This window comes from Corvus brachyrhynchos, unplaced genomic scaffold (genome assembly GCF_000691975.1).
Source record: "Corvus brachyrhynchos isolate BGI_N302 unplaced genomic scaffold, ASM69197v1 scaffold427, whole genome shotgun sequence".
Taxonomy (NCBI): Eukaryota; Metazoa; Chordata; class Aves; order Passeriformes; family Corvidae; genus Corvus; species Corvus brachyrhynchos.
The window spans coordinates 331,733-345,058 of NW_008239046.1; the positions used below are offsets into that span (position 1 = coordinate 331,733).

At 40.4% G+C, this 13,326-nt stretch overlaps 1 protein-coding gene across 4 annotated transcripts in view; it reads right to left on the reverse strand.

Annotated features, from left to right (window-relative positions):
- ITCH (itchy E3 ubiquitin protein ligase) overlaps positions 1-11,335 on the reverse strand; it is a 56,258-nt gene extending 44,923 nt beyond the window's left edge. For 3 of the 4 annotated variants that reach the window (XM_017739037.1, XM_017739036.1, XM_008637478.2), the window contains exon 1: positions 7,143-7,258. The gene's annotated coding sequence lies outside the window, so the exon portion shown is untranslated. Of the gene's footprint in view, positions 1-7,142; positions 7,259-11,198 lie in introns of those variants that run through there. The other variant, XM_017739038.1, reaches the window with a different exon arrangement.
- Between the last annotated feature and the right edge of the window lie 1,991 nt (positions 11,336-13,326).

Genomic DNA, 13,326 nt, shown 5'->3' on the forward strand with positions numbered 1-13,326 from the left:
GAAAAGTTTTAATATGAATAGAGAACAGACAGTAAAAATGGTATAAAAAGGACTCACCTCGGGCATCAGGCGTGCTCTTGGCAGAGCGCCAAGGCACCCGGCCGTTATCCCTTTGCTTTATTTTATGTGTCTCTTATTGTCTTTATATTAAACCCTTTAAATTCTCACAGGAGAGTGAACCTCGTTTTTCACATTCTTGAAGACTTTCACTTCTTCTTTGTTTTCAAAACTTGCTCATATTGTACACATTGTACACATATTGTACAGAGAAAATTAAAATAAACCAATAAAAGCTGCATTTAAAAATAAGACTATTACCCTTCAGCTGGTACCAGCTAATTGCACTGTCATATGGCTTCTAAGCTTCACTGAGGGAATTACTTGACAAATCAGATTCCTATTTTCTTACAGACCCATTTTCATCTCCTGTACTGGAATCTTCGTAAAAACTCTGTGCCACACCTTTCAGAATTACCGCAGTCAACCTGTCTCTTTTTTGTTACAGCACCTTTCATGACAGCACAGCCTTTTCCAGCGCAGTCAGTCTCTGAACTCCCCCTGTACGGATTTGCTGTGCCCACACCCACAAGCAGGGCAGTGCAACAGGAGTGGGGCCACAAAGGAAGGTCTGCAGACCCAAAATCTACATGGGATACGTTCTTGGAATTTTAAGTTTGGAACAGCCCTATGGGATCCCACAGTCCCACACCAGCAGGACCACAGCTTCCAGTTTAATTTCATCCAAAAGCAACTCAGCTTCCTTGATCCAAGCTCATTTCACAAGTCAAATCAAGTGCAGTCTGTGAGAACATTCAGTGGATTAATTTCCAAAGTGCCCTCCTTGTCCAAATTAAAACAATTAAACCACTAATGAAGATTGTTTCCTTTCCTGTTCTCTCTGCTATGCATTCTGGCCCTGAGGAAAACCTCCACAAGTCTCTCTCACATCCACTGACTCAAGTTCACTCTTTTTGCATTACTTGTGTTCTCCTGCTTTAATTTCCTGCATATGGACATGAGGATTTTCATGTGTAACCTTGCTTGGCCACTTTGCTTCAAGACTGCCACCTTTCACTCAATTTCAACAGTTTCAGAGGATATTATTTTTCAGAACATTTTCCTTTTAAAATTACAAAAAGGAAATCCCAAAGTTTCTCACTCTCCATCAGTGGGACAGGTGTGCTTTTTCCCTTTTTCTGTGCAAAAACAAGGCTAGAAAATTGTTTCTACAAAACTACTAGAAAGTTTTAACTGCTGTGCTCTGGTCTAAGTAAAAATCGGAGTATTTTTAGTCAAATAGATTAAGGTTACATTTAGAGTATATGTCTATTTAACACAAATGATGAATGCTGTAGGTAAAAAAAAAAAGTCTGTCATAAAGCACAATGTGTTTGTGTCATCAAACAGGGTAACAGATTGTCTCCCTGAGGCCTAAGTGATGAGCCAGACCACAGAACCGCTTGTTTTGTGTGGAAGGAGGAGCAGTAACTGAGTACCACTACCTGTGTAAGCACAAATGGTTTTCCTTCACAAGGAGGATAAACTTCCAGAAGTATTAAGCATCTAGAGAGATGCTGAAAAACTGAAGCTTCTTTTCTCATTCATTCTATGCATTAGAGAAAATCAGTGAAGCCTGCTCTGTGCCACATTAAAGTGAGAAGTCCAACTCCTGTGAGTGACTCTCCACATTCCTGGTACTGAAAAAAGCAAATGACACTCCTTTCTTTGAAGGAGCAAGAAGGATGACCCAAGAAACTACAGGCTGACCAGTGTCATCACAACCCCAGGGAGGTCAGGGAGCCAATGCTCGTAGGAGCCATTTCCAAACAAAATGGGGACAAGAAAAGTGATTTGTATTAGTCAGCATGGATTTATAAAGGGGAAATATTGTCTGACTGACCTGACAGCTTTCTTTGAGAAGACGACTTGGTAGGTGGGACAACACCATGTCCTACAACATCATCACACACAAGCTGATGAAGCAGGGGCCAGGCAGGACTAGGGGGGGTAGACTGCAAGCCTGCGTCAAGGGCAAGGTTCCTGGGGCTGGGATCAGAAGTGCACTGCCCAGTTGGAGTCCAGGCATTAATGCTGCAGCCCAGTGGTACAAACTTGACCAGCACTGTTTAACTTCTCCATTTATGACCTGGACAACAGGACCCAGCTCACCCTCAGCAAATATGGTGATGGAACAAAAATTCCACACGGGGAAGTGCAAAGTTCTGTACCTGGGGAGGAATAAACCCATGCACCAGTAAAAGCTGCGGGGCAGCTGGACAGAAAACAACTCTGCAGAAAACACTGGTGCTGTTGTACATGAACTAGCAACATTTCCTCACAATAACAACAAAATAAAGGGTTGGCAGCATCCTGGATTAGGAAAAAGCATCACTAGCAGGATGAGGAAGGTGATCCTTCTCTTTCACTCTAATTCTAGGCTCCCCAAATCAAGAGTGACACAGATGTAACTGATGTGACACCAGCAAACGGCTATAGAGATAAGAAAGGGATTGGGAAGAGGCTGAGAAATCTGGGATTGTTAAACCTGGAAAAGAGAATGATCAGGAGGATATTATCAGTGTGTAGAAATACCTGAAGGGTTAAAAGGCTGAAGGCAGACTCTCCCTAGCAGTACTCAGGGATGGGACAATAGCCAGTGGGCACAAATTAAAATACAGGAAATTCAACTTAAGAACAGGGGATGGAGTTATTTATTTTCCTGTGAGGTGGTTGAACAGCAGAGAAATTGTCAAGAGAGGTTAAATCACCACTCTCAGAGTCATTCCAAACCTGACTAAACACGTTACTGACTGCTCTAACTGGCCTTGCTCTAAGCAGATGAATTTGGATCAGGCTATGTCCAGAAGTCTCCTCTAACCTCAAGTATTCTGTGATTCTTCGAGTTTCCTAAAACAACCTCAATAATTCCTGTTGCACCTGTCCTGCTCTTCTTGTTCTCTTTGGGTCTCTGTCTTGTAGCAGATTCCTCCTCTAAAGAGACATATATCAAACTGGTCATATAGGTTACTTTTTTTCCAGAGGATCCTGTTCAGTGCATGGTTATCAATACAGCTTAAGTTTTACTAGTTTGAATGGAAAGGCACAGATTGCCTAAATCAGCATTGCACTTTCTTCAGGTTCAGTAATGTTCATCTTGAACATCACCTACTTTCATTTCTACAGCTTTTCCTAAGTCCTATACTAACATTCAACGCACAAGTGTACACCAGGAATTCCTTCTCACTTTTAAAAACCTACTTCCACTTCCCTTATTGCTGCTGTGTATTATAAGGAGCAAATCAATACAGCTTGAGTAAATCTCCTACATGTCCAGCACTATACAGACCCAAGAGTTAGCCAGCTCCAATTAATGACAGTCAGGTAACATGAAACTGAAAAACATGCAAAAGTCAACTGGATCAACTGTCCCAACATAAAGATGCTACTGGACAGTTAATAAGCACACTGGTTTCTTGGTTTATTTTCATTTTCTTTTGTCCTAATAAGAAACCTCATAAAACATTCACATATCACTGCCTTGGAACCTGTGGTATCCCACCATTATACAAACAACACCAGAGATGAGAAAGTCATTAAATATCATGGCTGATACTCTGTTTATTCAAAAAGATATCATAATTTGTTGATAATTTAATATATTTTTTTCATTTAAACTTATATGGTTATTGTTTACCCAAGAAAATCTGGACAGTTACCTGGATGTTGCTCTGTATCTCTGCCATGCTTTTTTAAAACCACTGTCCTGGTACTTTCAATCAAACTAATTACTCTCTTTTACATGAAAAATATCCCATGTGTGACAAATTTAGGCTGGAGTGTCACTAAAGATGCTGATCCTCTACCAGTTTCTAAAAGCTTCTCCTAGGTGTCTATATAAATTAATCCAAATCTCTGTGGGAAAGATTGGCAATGAACTTTCACTTACGATACTAAAACCAAACAAAAATTATGCTGGCAAAAATCCCCAAAATGTCTATACAGGTAACTTGATTTTGGAGGTATAATATAGTTGTATACCATAACATAGCTGCCTTTCCCATCAATGTGCTTTTCTACCACTTTAGCCTGATGACTTTCACATATCTACTGACTTTCCCTCATTTCCCAGTGCCTACATTTATCTCTCCTATCTCATTAATACAGACATACCCACACAGCATCACAGCTTACATTACTGCCTTATGTTATTTTCCAATTAAAAAGGTGGAAATAGTCAACTTTCATGAGCAAATTTCAGAAACTGCAGAACTTAATTTGATGCTTATGGGGAGAGATAAAAGACTTATCACTAGATATGTTAAGAGAACCACTTGAACTATAACTAATTTGACAGGTTATTTTGTGACTTGTCATTGGAAGAAAATCCATGGTTTTTGTATTACAGCTATTTTTAAATGTACTTCAAAGGCATTACTTTTGAAGCGTGTTCTGCTTATTGACGGGGGTAATTTAAAGGACACAGACACCAATGGAAAGAATGGTCCTATTTGACTGTGAATATTAAGGTAACACAAAAGTATAATGATACATTATACTACTACCAAACTACATGCTTGGCTTTAGCAACAAGCAAAAGTAAGCAGAGTAATGCCCCTAATAACTGCTATATGAGAGAGAGGATAGTGATTGAGAAAGATACATCACCAATTGCCTGAATACTTTACCATCACCCAGATCCACAGTCACTGGGGAGCCCCGTTTGCAGCAAGGACCTGGAGAACCCTTCCTGGCAATTGGGGAAATCCTACATGGTGTGTCCACCTGTAGCTGAGGTCTACAAATTCACCCCGAAAGTGGGTCCAGCTTTTATAGGCCCAAATCAGCAAGTCCAAGGGACCTGATGATATTTTTAGCGCAGAAACAGCTGGATCTGATGGCCCACTCCCGACCATCAGGGGCCAGGGCTTGGCCAGAGCCCAGGCCTTGGCTGGGAGGGTTTTCCCCTAAAATACCCTACAAACAAGCCTCTATTCATGTCAGTTGGGAAAGTTTCTTGAAATGATACATTTCTTGCAGATAACTACACAAGGTTATACAGAGCTAGCATAAGCATCTGTGTCATTTATTTTTAGCTAAATAATACTGATGGTGTTGGTCACATAATGCCCAGGGTTCATCTTGTAAGTCAGCTCTGGCTGAGGCCTGCTGCTCTGGCCTAAGCACATCAAAGTGTCAACAAGAAACACTTTCTCTACTGTAAAATAGCACGGTAAAACAAAATATGAGGCCACCACCTTCTGTTTCACCACCTACCTTGCAGCTTCGGAACAAGTCCCTTCAGAAGTAGTTACACATTCAGTTATTAACAGAGGACAGCATTTACAGAGGATTTCATAATCTCTGGCCATTAGTTTTACTTCCTATTTACAGCTCAGTGCTTGCTTCACATTATTTCTCCATTCCTTTCTCAGAGCTACATTTTATTATCAATGGTTCGTACACACGCTTAGACAAACCTGCAAAAAGCTTTTAACTCTGGGGAATGAAAAAAACCAGAAAGCCTGACCATTAAATTACCCAATTACCTGCAGTCATTACTAAGAATGACAACTTCAGCTGCCGTTACTGTTGTCATACATGTTTTTGTATGTTTGTAAAATTGTGCAGTTGTAATGTTTTTAAAAGTAGCTTTTGGAAAGACCTACCAGCAAAATGTAAACCCTGATCATCTCACCTGGAAGCCTCAAATGGAGCAGGTACAATTTCCAAAAGTACAATGCTGGTGTCTACATGAACCTAAACATGATTTTTCAGGATGTTCTGTGCAGGACTGACCAGCACACAATGCACCTTGTTTTAAGTGTCCAACAGCAGCAGTGCAGGTTTAATGAGTACAAAACTGCCTCCCTCTGTGAGTATAGCAATGAAGAGAGCCCCAGATATACCTTCACTCCTTTGCCCCCAAGAACACAGAGAAAAAGGCCTGTGGAGCTTTCAGGAGATACTGCCTATAAAAACTTGCTAAACAGATTGTCACTGTAGGTACCTGAGCAATAAACGAAACTGGAACAGACTGCACAGCTCTGCAATTCAGCCTGGCAAGGCTCATCAAAGAAATGATGAATCATTCCCTACTACCAGTGACAACCACACATCTGAAATGTGCTGATGACTTGAAATCTCTCAAAAAAGAAAGCTCTTTGTCACTTGCTGCTTGTACCTGCTTTAGCAAAGTAGATGGTGTAAGACAGTTCCTGTTGATTGACTCAGCTGTGGGAACAAGAACTGCTGTAGACAACGCACTGAAATTCTGACAGGTAACTCGTTACCACGGTATGACTACACTTACATTGCTAAGAAAAATAAGCTGCTTCTCTCAATATTCTTAAACAGTAGAATCAAAGAAACTAGAAGCAGAAAGCCAGTACTTGCAACAAAATGAAGGAATATTCCTGTGTGCAAAATTCAATGTCAGCTGAAAATAAAGCTTGCATTTTTCCGAGCTAAATTATTTATTACTACAGTAAATCCAAAAGATGTAATGGAAATTACAATTTCAGGGGAGGGAAGAAGTATTGAGATTATTTAAGTCAACCCTGAGGTATCTGAAAGTCTGCCACGGGTCACCGTCTTTTCCAAAACAGCAAACTGCTGCAAGCAAAACCTTGAGTTCCAGAGAAGTCGTCTTCATGTTTCCTAATTTCAGTGGCAGTCCATTACCTGCTTCCTAGGAATTTTTTACAAGTGACCAGATGGCAACATGAAAGTATAGCCATGGGTGGACAACACAACCATCCCAACCTTGCAAAATCTGACTGCTTGCTACATTCCAGCTCATGCCTCTCTGTAAAATAAAACAGAAACTGGAGGACAAAGGTGGCCTAGAACTGTACCACTATTTCAATATTCTCAACACTTCTATTAAACTTGGCTCTTCTGGGGCTGCTCTAAAATTCCTTTGACCTTTATCAAAACATAAAGCAGATGTCAGAAATCTCAATTCTTAAGAAATCTTAATTCTTCCAACTAAAGTAGTAAGTAAAATCCTCAAACAAAAGTTTCAGTCTTTACATCCTAGATCTTCTGTGTGAAAAACTGACAATTGAACACTAAATAAAAAAAACCAAGATCATCTGCTAACAACAAACATTGACTGCATCCTTCAATTTCAAGGAACTCACCTTACTGCTGGGATACAACTGGAAGCCCACAGGTCTGTGAAGAAGCTTAGGACTAGCTCCTAAACCAAAACTTGCAAGTGAACTGGAGGTAACTGCATCACCCACACGTGTCAGCAGGGCAGCAGCTGCAGCTATCGAGCAGTGCAGCTGGGGAGTTCTCCTCCTGCAGCTGGATACTGCCCAAGGAGTGGGGCCCCCTTCCCTTTGACACTCCCCTGTCTCACAGTCCTTCCCTACCTTTGTGTCAATTCTAATCATAAACTGACATTCACTGATCTGTTTAACCCAGGAAATCTTCAGGAAAAAAAGCCTAGGGCCCCTGATAACTGTGAAACTGTGTATTAAAAAAAAAAAAAACAAAACAGCACACTTTGCATGCCCTGGCAAAATATTCTATTCAGGGAGAGTAATTAATTGTGAACACACTACACCATATATCCACCCCTTCATGGCTTCCCTGGCCATGCATCATGTGGAAAATCAAAAAGGAACCGATATACTGGAGCAAAAGTACAGGCCCATAGGGTTATAATGCTGTGCAATGACCACCTTAATCAGTTACAGATACAAACCCTGAGTCTGAACCATGTGAGGAGTTCTGACAGTTTTCTTCTAAATTCTGTTCAGACACTTTAGCTTGCAATACATTAGAACATTACTGTGTGTGATTAGAAGTCATGAAGGCAGAAATACAGAACATGAAGTATAGAGTTTACTATTTTTAAAACAGGAAGTGAAATTCCAAAAAGCAAAGAAATCCCAGCTATGACACAGGCTTTCTCAGAATAGATCTCATCCCTATTATTACTGTCTGTAAGTCCCCTCCTCTCTCACCTCCCACATCAGCCACGCTTAACTATGAATTTCATTTTCTTGGTGTCTTCTCCACTCAAACAACGAGTTTATTGAGCAGCTCCCAGCCTCAAAATGAACAGGCATTATTCTGAAAATATTTTCACCTCTAATATCCCCCTCAGGACAGTATTATTTTGTTCACATTGCAGATGTGAAAGCAAGATATTGCTTAAATGTTATTTTTTGCTTTAGTGACTCAAGCTCCCACTAGTGCCTTAAGTCTTGTAGTTCTGAGAGCCTGATGATGAGTGGAAAAGAAGGGAAAGGAGAAAATTATATGCCATGCCACACCTCACAGGGCTATGTTTAAAACATGGAGAATATCAAATAAACCACCAGCAATGTCAACAGGTCTCCACACAGAGCAAATCTACCTGCCCAAACTAGATTTCAGAACAGGAGTTAAATACCCTGATTCAATGGGTGCACAGAAGAACAATGAGAACACCGCTGCCTCATGATAGCTTATTCATTGACCTGAACTAGATTTGGTTCAGGCAAATGTTTAATAAATGCAGCTTTGCTCTGGAAATTGGTCTTTTTAATATTCACCAAATGCCTCACTGGTATAAGGCAAAAAAAGATATTCTAAAATCTTACTGGTACGCTCAATTTAACATGCACAAAGTGGAACATGCCAATTACCTGCGGGATTACTGCCTGTGGATCCTAGGTTCTATTCTGTATCTTTAGGTGATGAGCACTTAAATGGAATTAGAAATGTTACACATGGTGAGTATCCACCTGGAAACACAGGTGACAACTGCTTAGTTTGGACAGCTATGGAAACTTCTTTCATGTGGAGTGAGGCAATAAAAGTGTCCTCCTCCAGCATTTCCCTCCTCTTTCCTGTTAGCATTATACACATTATTCCCCTTCAAAAAGCTGGAATAAAACTGCTCTGAAGACTTCATCATTGAAGACAACACATGCACTGGGTCAATCACAGACATTTAAGAACCAAAGCAGCTTTGTGATCTTTGAACTGGTGTCTTTAATGTTCCTTCCAACTCAAACCATGCTATGATCCTGATACAAAAAGCAAATCACTGCCACAAGTCTCACTTTTTATCTTCTAAGCTCACGAATTTTCTTTTCTCTCATTTCCTTTATAAAGTGCTCTTCACATGCCCAGGAAGTCTTAACCGAATAGATAGGAAAGGGTGTTGAGGTAAAATCTGGTGAAAATATGCAGCTCGCCACTTTCACAGAACTTAGCAAGCCTGGTTAAAGATTAGGCTAAATACGTTATGAACATTTTTATGTATTAGTCACCCCACTTCTTATCTAGTCTCTGAAATTATATACTTACAACAGTAGGAAATACACATGTACATATACAAGGAACACACACTTTTAGAGACAAGCCTTATTAAGAGAAATTAATCAGAGTGATCCACAGATCAGTTAATTCAGACTCTGACTAGCCAAAGTAAAAAAAAAACTTTAAAGATGAGGAATCCTTATACAGAACAAGCTCACTCCATCTAGCTGCTCTGCACATACATGAAAAGGGCAGCACTGACAGAGCAAAAACCTCAAAGAGTCAGAAAAATAGAAAAGGAGTATTCAGAGCAACAAGTCTTAATCGATTCAAGTGTTTATGAAGCCAGCAGTGAATAAAATAAAATAAAAATCTGGGTATCTGAGCACTCTAACTGTTAAGCAAGAGTAGTGATTATTAATACGTAATTAAAAGTCAGCTAGCACTGGGGACTGGGGAGGCACTAAGGATGGATACTAACCAAAAGCACGTTAAAAATTAACACAACCCACTCTTCCATGTCTCAGTCCACCTCTTCAGCTTGCTCAGCACTGAGCTTTCCTTCAATTCTTCCACTGAATGAGGCAAAGCTAAAAAGGGTAGTAAGTTATGAATGACTTGCCCGGGCAAAAGTTCCACCCCAATCACGTGAAACTGAAGGGATCAAAGAGCCTATTTTATTTTTCAGTAAATGAATATGCTTCCAGTCACAAATTTTATACTCCTGATGGATATTTCACTGCAAATGGCTATTCATTTGATGAATTAATGAATAAATCAGAAGCAGATTACTGAACTGTCTTACCATGTCTTTTTCTATTTCAAGATCACCTTAACCTTTTACCCGATCTTTCTTTTCCTTAGTAATAAACTTCAAAAAGACTACTAGGTACCCAGCTAATACTTGGAAAGAAAAAATATGTGTGAAGGCTACCCTTGAAAGAAAAATAGACCTATAAAGAATAGAAAACTAAGAGCACGAAGATTTTATAGAGGCTGATAGTAACACACTCCTCTTGAAAGCTCCAGCTTCCGTATCATGGGCTAACAAATCCAGAACCTGAGATCTGCACACTTCAGGTAAAGGTAAGTCACCTAACTTTCACTTCCTGATTAGAAACAAGGTTCCACACAATCAAATTTGAACAATCCCCCTGAAGAGAATAGGCCTTTTCTTGCTGAGCAACACCACCATTTGAGTGTGAGCTTCAGAATCAATGATGTAAACGCAAACATGACAGGAGTTCTGTGCCTGACTGAAACAATAGGCCTCTCCCAGCAGCAGAGCTGAGAAAAGTTCGGGCAGGTGGGTGGAAGGAAGAAATTATCAGTTCCTAAACAGGAGGAGTGTAATAAAACTTTAAAAAAAAAAAAAAAGAACAGCAAAAAAGAACTTGCTGCCAAGTTTGAAAAATTATTTGAATAACCAGCACAACAAGATCTGGTATCGCGTTTCCTCAGAGGGGAGAAAAAAACCTGCTGTGCTTTGGTATAGTAAAAGCAGAAATTCCAAGCATAACTTGAGAGCTGGTCATATGAAACAGGGCCTTGGCTTCTTCAAAACGCTCTTTCCCAGTTTGCTGCAATACTTTCGTTTCTATTAAGTGTAATTTGCAATTCTTATGAAGAAAAATATCAATCCTTCAGCTCCAGCAACTCTGCACCACAGTAAAACCTGAGTGTCAGTCACTTACAGAAAATGACCAAGTCTCTATTGCTTTATTCTTCAGAGGGGAAAGATGAAGAACAACTACCTTTCTCTCACCAAAATGTGCACACAATTAGCTCAGCTAACAGTCCAACCAAGCCCAAGAAGGAATGCCTAAACTCTTTAAAAACACTCAAGTTATGAGACAGTAAAAGTAAATATCTAGAATACTCCCAAGCTAGGCTATAATCATAGCTTGTCTACTTCCTCTTCTGAGGTGAGCACTCACTTCAAAATGCTTCTGCAGCTGGGCAAAGTACAGTTACAGCAAGGAACTGTGGCCAGCAGTCCTCTGGGTTATGCACACTCCTTCACTTTCCTCAGTTGTGAGGGCACAAAGTAGTTCCTGCAATTACATGTAAGTACAGCAGAATGACAAAAACTAGAACATTACATGAACATAACTGGACACCCAAAAAGAAAAGCTTAAAAATAAACTCCCAGAAGCTTCACCATTACCATGTGCAAGGGGTTTTTCTTCTGCTCTCACCCTGCAGACTCTTTTCCTTGCTTTTTAAGAAGAAATTAAATTGGTTTTGCTGCATGAAAAGTACTTCACTATGGCTGAATACATTTACCACTTTGTTTAAACACTTAAACTCACAAAAGATGTTTATTTAGATGCTATCATTGACTGATATTGATAATGCTGCTGAGAAGCATCTTATCTCTTGCACACATTGTAAAATAGAAAATGACTTTGTAAATCTCTTATGAAACATTTTTCAAGCAGTCTATGACAAGCTCTCTTAGAAAAAATGATTAATTTAAACTCCTCAAGACACACACCATGCTACTTTACTGCCTTTCTTCTTATTACCTTATTTATTCTGTAGTTTTCCCTGAACCATTGTGCAACTTAGAAACAAAGAAATAAGGTAACTCATGTTTCAGGTTTGCTTCACAACAGAAGAAGCAGAACTTTAAGAAGGGAGAGAAAATTGAGGGAAGAAAAAGTGGTGATGCTGCTTAACTAATAAATTCATATAAATAATCTTCTCTCAATCTCTCTTAAGCCCCAAAATAACTTTAATCTGTAAGAAGCTTTCAAAGTTAGCACTCAGAAGTCTCAGTTATTTTCCACTCCAAAATTATCTTTCACATCTACTGTGTAAGTTCTTGTTTTAAAAACAAGAAAACTCACTTTGGGCCTGAATGCTAATGTTATTCCAAAGATCACTTAGAGGTGAATGCATTCAGTGCAGTGATTAAATGTCAGCTAAATCACAACTAAGAACACACATTAGACACAGTTCAGATTTAAACAGCTGTAGTGAACAGCAATATAACTGTGATTCAATTAGAACTGCTCTGGGCTTTCACTTCAAGAATACAGAAAAGAATTTATTGTTTTTTCAAACAATACGTTTTTAAGCATTAAAATCCTCAGAACCAAAGACAGCCTGTGATTCATGTTTCATTCTGAAATGCCTGTGCCTTTTCTCAGGTAAATACAAGCAATTGCTGGATCTACTGTCACTCTCTCAGCACAGAATGCCTTCTTTCAAATACCAGCCCAGATGTCTCTCCATTTCTCTTTGAAAAGGTTGACTGGCAGGGTAGCAGAGACCAAGCAAACCAATGACAAATTCACAAAAATAAGCAGCAATACACTGGGAAAAGACAGTCTAAAATACCCTGGTTCCTGACTTCTTCAATTCTAACTACGCTGGGGATATTTCCTGAAGCATCAAGGGTAAAGGATGCCACAACACAGATACCCCAAATGCTACACATGCCCCTTTCTCTGCATCACGCACAGATCAGAAGATCTTCTGCCAATTTAACATCAGCAATTACAGCTATTAAAACAAGCTGAATTCTCGAGTATCAGAGCAAATTAGAGAAACCTATCCTCCAACGCCTTTGTCTGCTTTTATCTCGACAGTACTGGCACACAAGGTCAAAGACAACCTGCATGGGAGCGGAAGAGTTAACAGCCAGAACTTGTCCGTGTTTCCAAAATAGAGCGGTGGCATCAGCGTTGCCATTCTTCTGTGTTTACAGAAGAGGGAACACAGTTCGGGATAAACCTAGCTGTAGTCACTCTTTATCGCTAGGAAACATCCTACAAGGTCCGGCTGTACCCGGCCGAGACAAAGGCACCGAACCCTCTATACCTGGAATGAGCCCCGGGACAGGGGGGACACACACGGGGGAGGAAGGCTGTGCTGGAAGGGCTGCGGAAAGCACAGCCCTGACGGGAGCGAGCCCCCGAGAGGGCGAAGGTTTAAGGGCAGATCCTGGCGACCAGGAGCCGAGAGAGGCTGGCGGGATCCGGGCGGGGAGGGACGCGACACTGCTGGGGACGGCAGGGGAAGGGACTCGGAACTGGAGGCACCGGGGAGCGCGCAGGT